Source organism: Equus caballus, chromosome 11 (genome assembly GCF_041296265.1).
Source record: "Equus caballus isolate H_3958 breed thoroughbred chromosome 11, TB-T2T, whole genome shotgun sequence".
Classification (NCBI taxonomy): Eukaryota; Metazoa; Chordata; class Mammalia; order Perissodactyla; family Equidae; genus Equus; species Equus caballus.
The window spans coordinates 13,900,360-13,917,047 of record NC_091694.1 but is presented as its reverse complement, the minus strand read 5'-3'; positions in this window follow the sequence as shown (position 1 = coordinate 13,917,047).

Genomic DNA, 16,688 nt, shown 5'->3' with positions numbered 1-16,688 from the left:
ACCTGGCCCCCTGGGGCTTTCCATGCATCCTCTCATTGAATCCTGACAAACAACCCTGGGAGACTGGCATCTTCAGCAACCCCATTTTGCGGATGAGAAAACTGAGGCTGAGAAAGTTCCACAGCTAGTGAACAGCAGATGCAGAACTCCAACCGAGGCTTGTCTGATTCCAGAACCTGGGCTTCGTCCCATCCCTGGCCTTTCCACCCGCACGAAGATTCATTCACCCTGAAGGTGTAGAGAGAAGTCCCTGTGTCCACGGGCTTGGAGCTGCCCGCCATCCCTGAAGGGGCTCCAGACAGCCAGAGCCCCTCCCCGACCCCAGGCCGGCAGGGTGTGAGCTGGAGAGAGATACAGTTGGCAAGACACATTAGCATCTTCCTCTCCGCCAATTAGTTTTGTGAAAAATTATTTATTTATCTGTTTATTTTCACCAGAGAGCAGTTGGGGCTGTGGAAATGTGGTGACATGTTTTACATGAAAAGGAAAATGCCACTCACTGCGAGGTTAAATCATGTCCCACATGGGTAAGGAGCGAGGATCTGGGAAGCCCATGTGCAGGGAAGTGACGGGGGTGGGGGACAGCAACAATCCCTGGGCTTGAGTAAGATGGGGCTGTCGGACTCCAGGGGTCTGGAAAAACAGCCCACAGCCCGGGACAGTGTCTGCCTAAGGGTCACGTGACTGGTGTGGCATCAAAGGCCGTTCCCCATGCCCACATCCTTGTCCCTCATCTCATCTGCCTAGAAGATGCCTTTCCATCGCTCAACTGACAACTCAAGCAGCATCTCCTCTGGGGAGAATGTTCGGACCCTCAGGGGTAGAATGCAGCCCTCCCTCCAATGCCCTTTCTGGGCCACCACAGCACCTGTAAATATATCTCAGTGGTCTCCAGGTTCCTCTCTTGACTGAGCATGCGGGGTGCTCGGTAAATGCTGGTTGAAGAAGGGACAACTCACAGGAGGCGAAGGCTGCAGGCCGAGCTGGTGAGGGGAGGCTCCACAGAGGAGGTGGTTTGAGCTGGGTGTTAGTGGTTACAGAATACAGCCAAGTGGCAGAGAAGGTGCCCTCAGTGCATGGCACCAGCTGGCTCACTTACCTGGGGGGGGCTTCCCTTCCACAATTAATCTTCTCAAGGGCCAGCACTGGTGGCCTAGTGGTTAAGTTTGGCATGCTCCTCTTTGGTGGCCCAGGTTTGGTTCCTGGGAGCAGACCTACATGACTCGTCTGTAAGTAGCCATGCTGTGGCAGGGTCTCACATACAGAAAGAGGAAGATTGGCAACAGATGTTAGCTCAGGGCAAATCTTCCTCAGCAAAAAAAAAATAAAAATAAAAAAATAAGAAATTAATCTTCCTGAAGGCAGGAGTGAGGTCACATTTGACACTTTGTCCCAGTCTTGGCACTGGTGTGACTTGGGGAGCTGTGTTTTTGAGAGACCTCACTAGCATAGGCATTCACTGACTACTTGCCGAAAGAATGAATGAAGACATTGTGATAGAACCAGAGGACGCTGGCCCAGAAGCCAGCCAAGATGAAGATTCCTGCCGTGATCTTTCACCCTGTGTGATACTGGACAGTCTGATTCCCCTCTCTGGGTCTCAATTTTCTCATCTGCTGTTGAAAGTCTCAGGCTAAGTATGGTCTCTAGGATTCCCTCTGTTTGTCGTGTTGAAGACTGCCCTTCCTATGTTTAGAGAGTGTCCCAAGTTATGAGTTCCCTCCCTCCATCCCCAGATAGAAACCAGAACTCACTTTCCCATCCTGCCTTGCAGCTACGGTGCTGTCACGCGACCTGGACTCCACGGTTGGACACACCTGCACAAGTGACTGAGGAGGAAGAGGTGGCAGAGAACACCGCCTGCAGCTCATCATTCAGAGGAGGGAGGTGGAGCGTTCAGGGGCCGCAGCGGTGCCCCACCCGGTGACCCTGTTGGCAGGAGCGCCTCTCCTGGGAGCCACTGATGGGACGTGCTGCCTCCTCCAAGTCTGGGTCCCTGGCCTCCTGCAGACTTTGTGGTTTGCACAGTAGTCTTTCATAAATTCCTCTTTGGCTGAAGCCAGCTGGCGTGGGTCCTGGTGTTGCACCTAAAAACCATGGTGGGGGCATCATCCGACTCGAAGATCCCGTCCTTCCAGGGAGGACCTGCTGGTCTAAGACCAGGTTTTAAAATAGAGACAGTGTAGCGACCCCACAGTACTGATCTGCAGGCCTGTTTCCAGCTCTCATTTCCAGATACCTGTACTTCCCGGGCATTTTCAAAAGCTTGGCTAACTGTGTTTTTGAGGGATCTCACCACTTCAGACCACTGATTTGGAGAAAATGTCTGAGGCCGTGATTTTGACCTTCACATCTCATTGAGGGCCACTGCCAGTTAGTTTTCTGCCAAATGCATTTGGTTTCATGCAGGACCAGAGAAGAACCCGCCTCTGCCTCCTGGAAACCTCACTTTCCGCACCAGGCCTCAGAGCCATGGTGCTGAGCCGTGGGACTGAAAGCAAAGCCTTTGGAGTTTGACAGCCCTGAGTTCAAATCCAAGCTCAGCTACACACAAGCTCCCCGAGCCTCAGTTTCTCTATCTAGCAATCAGGACAGTAATGCCTCCTTTGATGGCTGTTATGAGGTTGTTGAGTGTTGCTCCACTTATATGTATTGTAAAAACAAGCAAATATATTTTCCTCTTCCTTTTTTAAAGAAAAGTAATAGACACTATACATGATATTCTATATCTTGCTTTGAAAAAACTTACCAAGGGGCCAGCCTGGTGGTACAGTGGTTAAGTTCATACATTCCACTTCAGTGGCCCGAGGTTCGTCGGTTTAGATCCCGGGTGCAGACATGGCACCACTTGGCAAGCCATGCTGTGGCAGGCATCCCACATATAAAGTAGAGGAAGATGGGCATGGATGTTAGCTCAGGGCCAGTCTTCCTCAGCAAAAAGAGGAGGATTGGCAACAGATGTTAGCTCAGGGCTAATCTTCCTCAAAAAAAAAAAAAAACAACTTACCAATATATCTTGGAAATGATCCCATTTCTGTATATAAGATCTTTCATATTCTTTTTTATGGCTGCATACTATTCCACCACATAGATGTATCATAATTTGTTTAACAAGTCCCTATTGATTAGTTGTTTCTAATCTTTAGCCAACACAAATAATGCCACATAATCTTGTATATACATCATTTCGCACATGTGCAATTCTGCTGTTGCTGACTACGGGCAGATGCATTTGTAATTTTGGCAGATTTTGCCAAGTTGATCTATAAAGTTCTACCATTTTACTCCCATCACCAATGCATGAGAACATCTGTTTCCTCCCATGCTCTCCAACACTGTGTAATCACACTTTTATTTCTCTGCTCATCTTATAGGTAAAATATGGGATCTCAAGATAGTTTTTCTCATATTGCGAGAGCAATTTTATTTATTTCAGAGCTATTAGCATTCCTTTTCCAGTGAACTCCCTGGTCAAAACCTTTGCCTAATTTTCGACTGGCTCGTAGGCTGTTTCCTTATCGATGTGAAGGAGTTCTGCAGGCAATGGGGAGGTGCACTCCTGCCTTTTGACCCTCTCCAACCCCCTGGTATGGAGTCAGGAATCACCATGTCTTTAGTCGTGACGTTGGTTTTCCATCCCCTCTGTGCTTCATTGCTGGTGTTGTCCTTCTCCTGATGTTAGGACGTCAAATTAACCAAGCAGATCCGATAGTCAGTGGAATCGAGTAATCAGGAGGACTTCTAGCAATCATAGAGGAAAGAGCACATCAACGTGCCACCTCCCAAATGTAGAGCTGAGATGCCCAGCCCCTCTTTGGGTGTGTCCTTGGGGATGCCCCTCCAGGGCGGCAGGGTTTGTACTAACTGTCCTCCCCAGAGGCTGTTTGGAGTCATGGGCTCTACCCTCGTCTACAGAGCAAAGCTGGTAACTTTCGTGTGCTTTACCCAGCTCTGCTAAGTCTATTTTCTCATCTCAATCCACTTGAAGGTGAGCTGGTTGTTACAATAGAGAAAGATTAAGAAATGAAGAGTGTGAGCCCTGGAATAAAATCGTGATGTGCTGGGCGCTGTTCTGAGTGCTTTGACTGTACCGTCTCATTTAAGCCTCTTAGCAACACTATAATCCTGTTTCACAGACATGGAAACTGAGGAACAGAGAGAGCAAATATCTTCCACAAGGTCCCCAGCTGGAACGTGGAGAAACCAGGATGCAGCCCTAGGAAGTCTGGCTCCAGAGCTGGTTCTATTTCCATTATGTGATTCCCCTTATCCAGAGCCAACTGAATATTTTTGTCTTTCGTCCTCAGGAGACAGAATGACTATTCTAGCAGTGGCAAATAGCGTTCCTGGTGAATGCAAACTCCGATTGCTTAGTTGTGGCTGCCTGGAGCAGAGGCTTGAAAAGGATCCAGGCTCGGCAGGAGGTGGTTGATTACTAATGTCTGCCATTCAGAACAAGGAAGGGGCAGCAGGCTTACCTCCTGTCTGCTGTGTCTGGACTATTCCACTGAAATGTGTAGATCCTGGATTATCCGATCAGCCCCACCGTAGTCTGGTCTCCCTCTCCCCTAACATTAACCCTCGGTCCCCTTCTTCTCTCCGGCACCCATACTGTTGCCTTTGCTTCTCTGTGCTCCCTCAAATGCACTCTCCTCCCACAGCCTGCTGCCCTGCTCCTACCTGCGGTCACCCCGACTTCACCAATCTTTAATTTCTTGGAGTCTCGCTGCGTTGTGCTGTGTGAGTCAGCATTGATGTATACAGACCGCCACCAGACAGACGCCTTGCGGTGGGAGCAGGTGGGGAGGTGCATTCTCGCCTCCGTCTCCCCCAGAGTCTAGCACTGAGCTGTGTGCAAAGTGGATACTCAGCAAACGTTGATGAAATAAATAAATGAAAGATTGAATGAATATTCTTTAGACGTTTCACATTTGTACATCTTGCCACCTCTTTGTGAATAGACCTGGTATCATCTAATACTTTTGGGTTCCCCACAACACCGCTGTGGTGGACAATAATAATTTCTTAAAATCTATGGGGATAGAAACTGAATTAGTGAAACCTCCTTCACAGAGTGATTGCTAAGCAATCTGAATGAGATAGAGAGTAATAAATGCTTAGAGCAGGAACTCGATAAATATTTGACTGTTACAAATAGTAACAATAACAATAATAATGCCCCTTATTGATTTAGCTGTCTTGACTGTACAGAAGCTATTTATTTCATGTATTATTCAGTGCTTCTCTTTTACTGTCAATATTAATACATAATTTATATCAGTTAGCTTTGGCTGTGTAACAAACAACCCTGAAACTGAGTCGCTTAAAGCAATAATGATTTATATGCTTCAAATGGGTAAACTTGATAGTATGTAATTTATTTCTGAATAAGGGTATTAAAAAAAAAAAACAGTAACAAAGACATCCTACTTTTTGCTTAACACATTAGCAAAGACATTTTTCCTTTTTTTCTTTAAAGATAATGTTCCATGGACCCCTAGGTCTCCCTGAGGCTCTTTCAGAATGTCTGGGAGATCAAAACTATTTTCATAATAATGCTAAGATGTTCGCCTTTTTCATCCTCCTTCTCTCACTAGCGTACGTGGCATTTTCCAGAGGCTCCGTGATCTGTGATGTTGCAACATAGTGATGCAGAAGCAGGTATGGGAATCCCACATCTTTTATGGTCTGATATTGATGAGATTTGCAAAGCTGTAAAACAATGCTACTCTCCTCACCAAACATTTTTTGTTTTCTAAAATATTTATTTTTCATTATCTATATTACTCATGTTAAAATTTAATGACTTTATTGTCATTATTTTAAGTGAATTGATATTTTAAAAACCTCTATGTTTTGATTTTTGAAATGGTTAGTATTGATAGAAATAACAGCCATAAATAAAAGCTCTTTGGGATCCTCGATAACTTTGAAGAGTATAAAAGGGCCCTGAGATCAGACAGTTTGAGAAATGCTTCTGCAGAGCAGTGTGACAGCATGATCCAAAGTCTTGAAAATGGAGTTTTTGTTTAATCCAGCACTTCCGTCTTAGAATAATTTGTCTTAAGGAAATAATCAGAGATATATCTCAAGATATCTCTGTAAGTATGTTTATCACAATATTATTTAAGACAGCAAGATGTAAAAACGATGCAATTGTTCATCCGTAGGGAATTGTTTCAATAAATTACAACAATGTAATAGAGTGTACACAGTTAAGAAGAACAATATTACAAAATAGTAATTTATTGAAGCAAAAAATGTTCACATCACATTAAATTTAAAAAAAGGACACAATTCAGTGTGTAGAGCGTGATCCCATTTTTGAAAAAGTACTGTCTCCACATATGCACAAAACAAAGAACAGAAATGCTAACAGTGATATGACGTACTTCCAAAGTATTCTATTAAAACATGCCTTGCTTTCTTAATTGAAAAGCTGAGTAAAAAACATTATTAGAGATTAAAAAACAATAACGATTTCTTTAGGCCATAATTTTGTGAGCTGGCCTTTTGGACTCGGCTTATCTAGGTAGTGCTGGCCTGGGTCAGACTCCGCTGGTCCTGGCTGGGTCTCGTCAGATCGGGGCTGGACTTACACACGTGTCTGTACTCAGCGGCCGATTAGCCTGGTGGTGCTGCCTCTGGAAGTCAGCTGGCTGTTGGCTGGGGAGATGGGGGTGACCTGCCTCTCTCATCATCCAGCAGGCTAGTCTGGGCTCCTTCACATGATGGCTCAGGGCTCCAAGGGCAGCGGGAGTGGAGGGAGTGGAAGGTGTGAGGCCTCTTGAAGTTTAAGCCTAGAAATCACATGTCACTTTCGTTGTATGCCACTGGTCAACGCAAGACAAGGGCAGCCCAGCTCAAGGGGCACTGAAATCGACGACGTCACCCCTTGATGAACGAAGCTGCGGGGCACTGTGGTGCCTTATGCAAGCGACTACATGACAATACTGAAGAGCCATTTATTTGACAAATATTTGCTCTGTGTCGTGCACTGTGCTAGGTATGTGGTCTTTGCTCTCAGTGGGGGAGAGACACATATGTCTCACTGGAATACATTTTATCCACCCAGAGAGCTAAGCCCATAGTAGATGCTCAGAAGGAATTTGTGGAAGGAGGAATGGAGCTCACGCAGCCTCAGCTCCTCCTACCGACCAAACTAACAAGCTTCGCTATTACTCCCCTGGCATGATATGCCACATGGCATAAGCAAATCATTCAGACACAAAGTCTCAGGAAAGCAAGGAAGGGTTTCTTCTGAGATGAGCAAACATTATGCTGAGTTGTCATATGGAGCAGCCTGATCCAGTACCAGCCAACTGCTGAGTGCTCCACTTTATAGGGGAGAGAAAAAAGAGGCAAAGATCTATTCATTTAGGAGGAAATCATTACTCTGGGTTTAGACACAAGCAGACAAGCATACGAAAAGAATATATTTCTTTGATGTTGTCACTGATACCGAGTCTAAATGCTCCAGAAGACAGCCTTGCGAGGGTGAGCTTCACAAACAAGCTTCAGAGATGGGGGGAGGCCAGTGGGGAGGGCGTGTGTGTGTGCATGTGTGTGAGAGAGAGATGGGGAGCTGCAAATCTTTTCATCTCTGAGAACAGAACACAGAATGTCTCTGAAGATGTTGGTTTACCTTGGCTTTTTTATTTATTTAAAAAAAAAATCAATGCCTTCTCCTCCAGGGAGAAGGGGCTCGGATCAGCTGGTTCTGAAGCTGCCGTCTCCACCCACCGCCCTGCCCCGCGCCTTCTGAGGCAGCCGCTCGTTGAGGCAGGACCACAAACGTGTGGCCACAACCTGTGCCATCCAGAAACCGGATTCTCCCTCCCTCTGAACAGCTCACCGTGTCTCATGGAATACAGAGGGACACGCCCAGGCACAACCTGGTTCTGTCTTGGTCTACTTGTGGCCAGTGAATGCAGAACACATGGGGCTTCTTGTGAGACAAATAGGAAGAGGCTGGTCAGGAGGAATGGAGGGGATGCAGGCCTATGAGGTGCTCCAGGGAGGAGCACAACCACTGTGTGTAGTGGTTCAAGAGCAGGAACTTTGGAGCCCAACAGCTCTGCCACTTACTAAGTGGGTAAACTTTGGGAAAGTTACTAAACCTTGCTAGCCTCCGTTTCCTCCTCTGTGAAGTGGGCATACTAATTGTGTCTATTTAACATATAATAATTGCTCAATGAATAGTAGTGTTGTGGACTGTATGTTTGTGGCCCTCACCCCCAATTCATATGTTGAAGGTTTAATCCCCAATGTGATAGTATTCGGAGGCGGGGCCTTTCGGAAGTAATTAGATTTGAAGGAGTTCATGCGGGTGGAGCCCCCATGATGCATCGGTGCCCTTCCAATGGGATGAAGAGAACCGAGCTCTCTGTATCTCTCCACTATGTGAAGAAACCCGGAAGAGAGCTCTGACCAGACCCCGACCATGCTGGGATCCTGATCTCAGATGTCCCAGCCTCCAGAACTGTGAGAAATAAATGTTAAGTTCTCAGTCTAGGTTATTCTTGTTATAGCCCGAACTGAGACAAGTAGCCACAGCGACACAGGACATTGGCAGGTGTTAGGGATCTCATGGGCATATAGAGAGAGATCTCAGCACTCAGGTCTCCAAGAACCACCTTGGTTATAGGTTCTGCACCCTAGACACACACAGTCCTCGCTCATCCCCCATCCCCAGGGGCTGGAGGGTTCCAAGTCCAAGGGCAGAATGAGATGGGGAAGATGGTACATTTATGCTGCCTTTTGGCAGCGCAGAGCTCTCCAGAGCAGAAAGTTGCTTCCGTGGATGGTAGTGAGTGTGTTTCTGGGGATATTCAAGCAGAGGTTGAGTGACCAGTTGGCAAAGACGTGTAGGGGCATTAAAGACATTGGGTGGATAGACGCCACCTTTCTATCTTTGAGATTCTCTGGATCCATAACTAGGTAAGCAGTGCTCAACGTTTAGGTAACTGTCTCATAACCAATTCGTACATTTAACTTGCCTTTCATCTGTCCCCATCTGAGTCCCCACTCACAGAATTTCCCCCTTCCGTGAGTTCCCCACGCCTGTCCCTCCCATGTGAGCTATCAGTGAGGGCCTAGGGATGTCCACACTGACGACGGGCTTGGAGAAGCAATATTCCCCGTTTGTTTTTAAATTGTAACCAGCACTGTGTTTTCCTTTATGGAAAAAGATGTTTTAGATGATGGTGAGGATCCTGAGTCCTACGAGCCCATGGTCCAGACATGTTGAAATTAACCCTAGTTTTTTGGGCTGGACAGGAAATCTAAGAATCTTGCACAGGGCCGTTTCTACTGGAAAATGTTTTCTAAGCTCTGAATTTGCCTCAGGTCACAGTCTGCTGGGAGAGGGGAACTGTCTGTATGTTGAGTTAGGCACAGATGTCAGGTCGAGGTCACGGGTTCAGTGCTCAAACCGCCCAGTGAACTTCCCTCTTGCCCAAAGCCGTAGGAAGCGCCTCTAACCCAGACTAGCATCTTCCAAACTTGGACATTTGGTCCCAAAGAGGCCCAGGTAGATGCGTCCTGGTGGCTTAGCCCACCTTACACGTACCCATCTTGTTCCATCCAGTCTGGCTCATCCCAGCTCACCTCAGTCTACTCCTGGAGAAATAATTCTGAGCACCTGCTCTCCTGAGAGACACCAGTCCCACTGACCATCAGACGTCAGGTGGGCTCACCCTTCCCCTTAAGATCAAGATGAGATCTGCCTGAATCTCCATCCCACCTCCCCAAGCCTTTTGCCAGTTTCTTCTGGCTCCTGGTCTCCACCTGTCTCATAGGATTTCCTTTAACCCGGGATTGACCTCGAGGTAGAATGTTGCCCTTTTCCCTGGAGTCCTTCACAAACTGCCACTCACAGGGGCCACCCTATAAGAGCCTTTTCCAGTGTATTGAGGGTATGTGGCAAGAGGACCACACATCCCTGCACCTCAAAAAAGATCATTTGAAGTGGCCTTTGCCATTTTAAACAATCCTTTGGGCATTTCCACTCACTAGGGCTCCATCATCCTGCCCTCTTCACGCGAGCGCGCGATCCTCCCGCCCCTCTCCTCCATGCACACCCACCACCAGGCCTCTGCTTGTCATGAGCTTTTGTTATCTCCATCTATCCACCCCCCAGGGCGTCCCCTTCCACCACAAAGTGGTCGATCCTGGTGTTTTCCTAATCAAAGGAGTTCCTGCGTCCCTAAGTGCAGCTCTGGTCCCGGCTGGTGAGAAAGTTTCTTCGCCCCTACACTGCCATCTTTGCTGTGAAGAACAATATACGTGCTAATCAGACACTTACTGGTTCCACCCTGGCTTCTGGGACAGTAAATAAAATTGGTTCTCTGCAGACAGATTGGTCAAGTAGCCCTTGGAAGCACAGTTCACCTTCTGTGCCAGCAACCACCAAGAAACCGAAGGATGTCTAGTGGTCACCATGGTGCCACTTTCATCAGGCGAGCCAAGAACCAACACCCTGAATGAGGGATTAGAACAGAAAATCCATTCCCTTGGAGTTGTGGCTGCAATTTTCTAAGTATTCATTCCAGACACACAAATACCCAATTAAGAGGCCACAGTAAAGGATATGGGGGCTGAACAGGTCACATGATTTCCTTTCTTAGTAGTCTAACGGGCTATTAGTTTCATCCCAATTAAGGAATCATTGTTTCTTGAAACCCAATTATGCGGGCCTCAGCTGATTCCCGGATGATTGGCTGGCCTCCCTCCACTCTATTACCTGTTGGGCCCAAGGCTCTGTGGGTCACCCACTTGGCTTCCCTGTCTCTCTGATCACACCAGGGCTTGTCTTACACCTTCACGAGGGTCCCCAGGCTCTCTGCCCAGGCCTACCGTCTTCACCAATATCTCCTTTAAATGTCATGGCAGGGCACCAGGCAAGGAGGAGGAATTAAACTGCTTCTCTCCAAGCCAAGACTGTGAGTGGACAGTTGGTTTATTTCTTATCCTACGGATGATGGAGAACCATTGGAAGCCATTAGATTTGCGTTATGAGGGAGTCACACTGGTGGGGACAGGAAGCAGGGGCTGGGGTGGGAATATAACTGGAAACAGAAAGGCCCAGAGGCACCCAAGGATATATCATGGGATTAGAATTGACAATAAGAAACAAACCAAAAAAAGCCAAAATAATAGTAGTTTAATGAGATAGAATTGCAATTCTCTTTCATGGTCAAGAAGTCTGGAGGGATGGTTTGTGCAGCTCTCGTGGTGCCAGGGACCAGGCTCCTTCTATCTTGTTGTTCCCCAATAAGTGGCTTCCATTCCCATAGTCATCTTGTGGTCCAAGATGGCTGCTGGAGCTCCAGGCATTGTATCTACATTCCAGATAGGAGGAAGAAGGAAAAGGGAAAAGGAAACACATGCCCTCTATTTAAGGATAATTCCTGAAAGTTACACATACCACTTCTGTTTATGTCCTTTTGGGTGGAACTTAGTCACGTGGGTGTCACCTTGCTGCAAAGAGAGCCATGGCAGCCACGTGTCCAGCCAGACATGAAGGGTTCTGTGACTATGGGAGAAGGAAAGACAGCAGGCCTGGCTGTGTAGCTGGGAGGCCTCTGCGCTCCGTCACTTGGACCAAAGGCAGCCACGTGAACACACGTACCTTCCCCATCAGAAGCTGTTCTCTCCACAGACATGGAATCTAACTCAAGTCTCCCGTTGTGAGCCGGGCACCGCAGAGGAGGCAGGAGAGAGGGCAGGCCTCTTGACACCTTTTCCTGTGCACTACGAGGTGTGTCCAGCCTGTTGACCGAGAGTAGGTGCTCAACAGATTTTTTGTTTTTAAAGACTTTCTCATTTTAGAGAAGTTTAAGGTTCACAGCAAAGTTGAGAGGAAGGGGAGACAACAACAAAAATAGGACTGCGGCTGACAGAAGAAAACCTGTTGGAAGGAAACTAGGAACACAGGGCGTTTGGGGGAGGGTTGGAGAACCAGGCGTCCGCAGACTCCCCGATAGCCAGCATGCCGCCTTAGGTCTCTGTCCTTTCTCTGCCGCCTGGATGTCTCTGCCTCCTTGCCTGGCCAAATGCCTGCTCATTCTCGAGGGTCCAGCCGGAGCCTCCCCTCCTCCGTGGCCCGGCCAGCTGGCTCCGATGCCTCCCTCCTGGGTGGCCATGGTATCCAGTAACTGTGTTACAGCACCTGACACCCAGAGCTGCCCCCCCACTGGACTGTGAGTTCACTGAGCGCAGGGCGCACGGCTGCTTACTTCTGGATGCCCAGGGTCCACCGCGGTGCCCAGCACACTGTTGCTGATTTTGCACGCTGGCAACATGCTGATTCTCAAGCACCAGCAGAAACGATTCCTGGGAATCCTGGAATGCTGCCTCCCCACTGCTCCCGGAATGCACCCTGAAGAGCCGTCTTCCTTCCTAGAGCTGGGCCTGAGGGTGGGGGCGATGCCACCCCAGGTGGGCAGCACAGGACTCCAAACAGGCATTTGGAGTGGGTGCGGGTGGCATGCTGGGCCTCTGGGTGTGAGGACGTCTGCTCTATAGAGTGCGTCTTCAAATCGTCAGAGCAAATTAGGAGTAACAACTCCTAGAGAAGACTCAGGGGAGGGGTGGTGCGTGGAGGGGTGTGGGTGTGGTATGTGTGTGCACGTGTGTCTTTCTGGGGAGGGATGAGGCTGAGCACGTTTGTGGGGTGAGGGGGTTGGAAGAGACCCCTCAGGTGGTTGTGTGCACGTGAGCTGCAGACATGCATGTGTATGTGCCTGGGTGTGGGGCTCGAGTGTGCAAGATGCCAGCATCGGTGCTCGTGCATTTACTTCTGTGCAGAGGGAGGGGGTGTGTGTGCCCTTTGCGTGTGCAAGGGGGAGGGATTAGCAGGATGATTGTGTGTGTGTGTGTGAGAGAGAAGCAGCGGCTCGGGAGGAGGCGGAGGGAGGATGCATATGAGATTCCGAACCTGGGAGGTCCGCTGTGACTCGGGTCTGTGGAGAATCTGTGTGACCTTCCTTAAAGGGAAAGCAGTGCGGTGGGTGATGCGTGGGTGATGGATGACGTGTCTCCTTCCTTCAGAGGTAAATTCATGATTCTTACTATTCTCATGCTGTTTGTGCACAGAGGGCACTTTTCCTTCTCTGTTTCCTGGCCTGCGGGCAGAGCTGAGTAGCCTTGTCCAGGTGACAGGGAGCTGGAGGAGGGGCTGCGTGTCCCCCCAGGGCCCATATCCCAGGGGGCCCTGCCCGCCTCCTGCTCCTCCCGCGGAGCGGACAGCAGGCTGCAAAGCCAACGGGAGCAGAGGCTGCGCCAGGGGCCCTGCCCCTGTCCTGGCATCTGCTCGGGGGTGGGGGGGGCCCTCTCCCTGCCCCAGGGTCCCATCCAGCCCCAGGGTGCATGTGCCTAGGGGAGACCCAGGTTATAAGGCCCAGGAAAATGCTCTTCTAAGCAAGCCCTCGCACGTCAGGCTGCCTTTGACCCTTCATCCCTCACCCCTCACCCGAGCCCGCCCTGAGAGGTAGTGAAATATGGACCAGCAACACCTAGGAGCATCCTGGAAATGCTGAATCTCACCTCCTCCCCAGACCTCCTGAATCAGAAGCTCTGGGGTGGGACCCAGCCGTCTGTTCAACCAGATTTCTGGGTGATTCTGAGCGTGCTAAGGTTGGTGAGGCGCGTTTCTAGACGGCCTCACAGCAGCACAGGGGGTGAGGTGACTCGCCATGGTTTCACTCACTCACTCATCCACTCATTCAAGACGTGCTGAGTGCCTAACATCAGCCTGGCATTGGTCAGCGAGCAAAGGACACAAAATGCCCCCTTTGGAGCTTACGTTCCAGGGCGGGAGATGTTAGTGCTGAAAATGAGAAGGTGAAGTGTGTAGTGTGCTGGAAGATGGGGGAAACCAGGCGGGGCAGAAGAGAGACTGACGGCCCGGCCCGGGCTGGAGAAGGCTGGCCAGAGGGTGAGGGAAGGCTTAAGGAGGGGAGGGGAGCGGGTCAGCCAGGCAGATGTGGGTGGGAAGAGAGTGTCAGGGAGAGGAAGCAGCTGGGACAAAGGCCCTGGGGCAGGAATGTTGAGGGCCAGCATGGCCAGGAGGAAGCACTGGCGGGGCAAGGAGGAGGAGATGAGGTCAAGGAGCTCACGGAGGGGCAGGGGCAGGCTTAGGACCGGCTCCTACCTTCCCTGTGTCTCTGTGACCCACCCAGATGCAGAGCTTGTGTGCTTGGGGACAGCCTGGAAAACGGAGGCCACGATGACATAAGACCACTGTGACCCAGAGGGAGACAGGAGCCATGGAGGGCTCAGAGCAGAGGAGCAGCATGGCCAAGGTTTACCAAATCCCCCTGGCTCTGGGTGGAGACAAGTCTGAAAGGAGACAGGGTCAGGCAGGAGGCTCCGGCAATGATGCAGACAAGAGACGGCAGCGGCTCAGACCAGCGTGGTACCAGGAAAATGGGTAAGAAGCGGTCAGAGTCTGGGTGCTGGTTTTCTGGTTGTTGTTTCAGGGTTTTTTTTTAACTGTGGTAAAATGTATATAACATAAAATTTACCATCTTAATCATTGTTAAATGTACAACTTAGTGGCATTAAGTATATTTGTTGTACAACCATTGCCACCAACCATCCACAGAATTCTTTCCATCTGGTAAAACTGAAACTCTGCCTATGAAACCCTGGCTCCCCATTCCCTGCCCCCAGCCCCTGGTTACCACCCTTCTCCTTTCTGTCTCTATGAATTCGACCACTCCGGGGACCTCATGTAAGCCGAATCGCTTAGCATAACGTCTTCAGGGTCCACCCATGTTGTAGCACGTGTCAGATTTCATTCCTTTTTAAGGCTGAATAATATTCCACTGCATGGATAAATCACGCCTTGTTCATCCATCTGTGTATTGATGGACACAGATTCTGATGTATTTTGAAGATAGAGCCAAGAGGATTGGATTGGGAGAGTTGGAGGAGAAAGAGAAGAGCTAAAAATGACTCCAAGTTTTGTGGTCCCAGCCATGGAGGATGCCATTGACATTACCAAGATGGGAAAGCCCGAGGAGGAGTTGCTTTTGGGGGAAGTCAGAAGTTTGGGACAGTTCAATGAGTGAAGTCTTCTAGCTCTCCCAGCGGAGATGCCAAGCAGGCAGTTGGAGTTTGCACTAAGGAGAGAGGTCCCGGTGGAGATAGATATTCGGGTGATGTCGGTGCATATACGCCTGTGATATATAAACCCATGAGACCGGATGGGGCCCCTGAGGAGCAAGTTCAGAGAGAAAAGGTCTAAGAACTGAGCCTGGGATGCTTCGGCATCTAGAGTTCTGGAGATGAGGGGGAATCAGCTGGAGATTGAGAGGTTGGGAAACGGTGGTGTCCTGGAGGCCAAAGGAAGACACGTTTCCGGGAGGAAGGATGAATCAACTGCATCTGACCGCAGAGAGTCCAGAAAAGACCGTCCTGAGGGCTAGCAATGTGGAGACCATTGGCGACTCGGAGAGAGCAGTTGTGGTGCAGCGGTTGGGGTGAATGTCTGACGGGGTGGGCTAACGAGAGAAAGGAGGGGAGGAACCGGAGGGAGCAAATACACAACCGGGTAGTAGCCGGATGGGGGCACGGCGCCAAGAAAGGCTTTTGTCCTGTTCTGCTCTGTTTTAAAGCTGGGAGACATACCAGTGGAGGAGAGTCTGGTAGAGAGGGAACAATGGTGATGTAGGAGAGAGAGGGAGAGGCTTGGAAGCTTGGCCTTGAGTCGGGAGCCGGGATCCAGGGCACAAGAGGAGGGACAGTGACAGGAGGGTCGGCGGAGCATGAGGGCACAGGTGCAAGCGGAGAGAAGGCTGCTTCCATTTCCTCCGTGGAGGAAGCGTCTGGCTCCATACAGAGAGTGGGGATGGAGAAGGGTTGCAGATTGGAGGCGAGAGGAGAAAAGTCCAGGACAGTCATCCAGGCCGGTGGACACTGGACAGACGTGGGAAACTTCATGGACTGCTGGCAGCACGCTGGAGGGCCCCACTGCAGGCTCCAGGTTCTGAATGGGAGGCGAGTTAGGGTTCACCAGGGTCGCAGTTCTGCCGGGTGAGCGTGGGGAAGTGAAAAAGGAGCACAGAGCAGAGTGGGCCCAAGGGAGGGGGTCCAGGCAGGGACCCTGGAACCTAAACTGTGCAATGATTGGGGGAGGCCAGTGTTGGCCGCAGAGCTGAGACGGGAAACCAGGACTCCTAGCTCTCAGGCCTGAGTTCTCTGCAGGAGACCAGATCAAGCTGCCTCATTGAGGTTTGGTTCAGTAAACCTCACCCTGTACCCACTGGTGTCCACGGAGGGACAGGAAGCACATACACCAGTTGGAGTCTCACTGTTGCCCCCTGGCTTGTGCCAGACCTGGTGCAAGCATCCAGAATTCTGGGGCCTTGACATTTATCAACCGGGTGCTGCAGGCTGTCCCAGCTCCAACAAACAGCCTGGTATACAGTAGCTGTGCAATAATGTAATTGGTGTTTGTTGAATGAACAATGAATGAACTGATTTCTGGCCTTAAATAAAGTCTCACAGTTTACTCTTGTGATTTTCAAGCTTTTGTATCTGTAGTAGTTTCGAATATGAAATTTTGGGTGGAATCTCTACTTGAAGGGATTAAAAAATTTATCTAGGGTCTGGCCCGGTGGTGTAGTGGTTAAGTTCGTGTACCTCGTTTCAGCAGCCCAGGGTTCTCAGGTTTGGATCCC